The 2,924-nt window shown below is 41.5% G+C and overlaps 1 long non-coding RNA gene across 1 annotated transcript; it reads right to left on the bottom strand.

Annotated features, from left to right (window-relative positions):
- Window positions 1-1,679: 1,679 nt before the first annotated feature.
- Window positions 1,680-2,483, bottom strand: LOC128293721 (uncharacterized). The gene is made up of 2 exons (XR_008283904.1): window positions 2,393-2,483; window positions 1,680-2,127 (listed from the first exon to the last, which is right to left on the bottom strand). It is a non-coding gene; the product is annotated as an uncharacterized LOC128293721 (long non-coding RNA).
- Between the last annotated feature and the right edge of the window lie 441 nt (window positions 2,484-2,924).

Genomic DNA, 2,924 nt, shown 5'->3' on the forward strand with positions numbered 1-2,924 from the left:
TTTGCCACAATGCGACACTCCGCTCTCTCTCGGCGATCATTTCCACCATGGCGATCGAAGTGACTCGTGTGGTCGAGGGGTCGACCGCGATCTCGTCTAGAAAAGCCCGGCGCCTCTAGACCAGCTCACATCATCTCGAAATCTCTTGATGCTGTTGAAGAGACTTTCCGAGGACCTTTTCGAATTCTCCGGTTCCCACATCAACTTTTGTTTCTCCTTTCTAAGCTCTTCGGCTTTACAAGCTCGCTCAATAAGTACTACGAACTCTCGTATTTCGAGAATGCCAACGAACATCCTTATATCATCATTCAGCCCATCCTCGAAGCGTTTACACATAATAGCTTCGGACAAAATGCATTCTCGCGCATATCGGCTAAGCCTCACAAATTTTCGTTCGTAGTCGATAACTGACATAGAGCCTTGCTTAAGATTAAGAAATTCCCTTCGCTTTTGGTCGATGAATCTCTGACTGATATACTTTTTTCGAAACTCGGTTTGAAAGAATTCCCAAGTCACTTGCTCCCTAGGCACCACAGAAGTCAGAGTACTCCACCAATAGTAGGCGGAATCGCATAGCAAGGAGATGGTACACTTTAAGCACTCATCGGGTGTACAAGATAGCTCATCGAGCACCCGGATAGTGTTGTCCAACCAAAATTTAGCTTGCTCGGCATCGTCGCTATCCGTAGCCTTGAATTCAGTGGCCCCATGTTTACAAATTCTATCGATTGGGGCTTACTTGACCTTATTGGGTCGATTCTGGGAGGTATTGTAGGTCTTGAGGGGTTGCATTAGTCGAAATGGAGGTTGTGGAACAGCCATGTTAGTTCGAATGTATTGGTTGAACCAATCATTCATCACGCTATAAAAGGCTTGCCTAGCCTCATCATTCGGATTGCTGGCCATAGGTTGAGAGTCCGCCGGTGCTGTCCCTTGCGTGGGAGCAGGCGCCACACTCTCCACATCATCAGCTATTGCTCGGTTGGGATCGGGATCCATTGCTATAAACAAACACAAATTCAGATTGTCAGAAATCACCACACTATCAATTTATCACTATATGGCATGTATAGCTAGACCCCAAACATCGACTAAACCGTAGCTCTGATAACAATAAAATTGTAACACCCCGAACCCGAGACCATCGCCGGTGTCGGACGCGAGGGGTTAACGAGCCAAGTCCTCTTAAAGCACCGACCAATTTGGCATTTCCAGTCAGGCTGGAAAACTGCGTCACTGTCTCCTTAAAAATCATATCTCGAGTTTCAAAACTCGGAAACTGATTCCGTAAATTTTCCCTGAATTTAGACTCATATATCCTTCCATGGATTTATTTCGAGAATTTTTTGTTGGTCCAATTGGTACAGTTTATTAGTTAAAGTCACCCATGTTACAGGGATTGACTGCTCTGACCTTCGCGCCTTACAACTTGAATATCTCTCTGTACAGGGCTTCAATACTGGTGCTGTTTATTTCTAATGAAACTAGACTCAAAATGGAATCTGCACATATAAGGCATGACTCCTAATTCTTTCTGGATAATTTATAGTAAATTGTTAAAGTCGCGACAGGGGACCCAGAAACCGTTCTGGCCCTGTCTCACGATAACTTTAATATCTCTTAACAAGTAACTTCTATGACCGTTTCGTTTCTTCCATATGAAAGTAGACTCATCAAGGTTCATTCACATAACTTATTCACTATTTAATACCATTCCTACAATTTTTGGTGATTTTTCAAAACCACACCACTGCTGCTGCCAGCATCTGTTTTCAAGGTAACCTTTACCTATTTCATGATTTCCACGATTCAATTGCCCCTCTTTGCATACATAGCACAAAGTGGATCATGATTAACCATTCCAATGGCTAATCTTCTCAAAACAATTCCATACCCCATAATGATCAACATACAACGATTATAGTATCATACCAAAAACGTATATAAGCCATTTTCGCATGGCTATCCAAGTTTACACAAAACCGAAAGGTACATGACCTTCAACAATAGGGTAGTCCTATACATGCCATTTCAAAGTTCAACCAAAATTATACCAAAATGGAGGCTTTGATAGTGTAGATGACTTCGACTTTAATGATCCCGAATCCGATCGCTAACGAGCAAAATCTATAAAACAAAGCCAAAGCAACGGGTAAGCATTTTTATGCTTAGTAAGTCTCAAGCAATAAAATCAGCTTTAACTAAAGCATTACATTCACATAGCCAAATGAATCATTTCATTATTACACATTCACATAATCATACTTACTTCACACTTCATCATTATATACTTTCACAAGATATCAACCAATTCAATAGCTGAAAACTCGTTAGTCGATTGAACGAATGTTACTCAAACATATCAACTTTTCCAATGCACATATAAACATACCTTATCCTTTGGGCTTTTCGAGCGTACTAATTAAATTTATTACAGCAACCAACGCTCACCTCCAGCCCAAGCTTCTTCGGAATACAACCGGATATAACCACATGCACAAATGCCTTCGGGTCTTAGCCCGGATAGAACGACTTGCACAAATGCCTTGGTATTAGCCCGGATTTAACAACTTGCACGAATGCCTTGGTCTTAGCCGGATGTAGTCACTAGCACAATTGCCTTCGGTCTTAACCGGATATAATTACTAGCATAATTGTCTTGGGACTTAGCCGGATATCATTCAATTGCTCATGCACACACATACATCAATAATCATTACACATCCATGTTTCATTTTCACATTAAGGCTCAAACACAAACATACCACTAGCATAATCGCCTTCGGGACTTAGCCCGGGTATCATTCAAATACTCATACACACATAAATCAATAATCATTACACATCCATATTTCATTTCACATAATTCGAGTAGGGTCATTTCTTGAGGACTTACTTGGATGTTGTCGAACGGCTTCAACGGC

Source organism: Gossypium arboreum, chromosome 6, assembly GCF_025698485.1.
Source record: "Gossypium arboreum isolate Shixiya-1 chromosome 6, ASM2569848v2, whole genome shotgun sequence".
Taxonomy (NCBI): Eukaryota; Viridiplantae; Streptophyta; class Magnoliopsida; order Malvales; family Malvaceae; genus Gossypium; species Gossypium arboreum.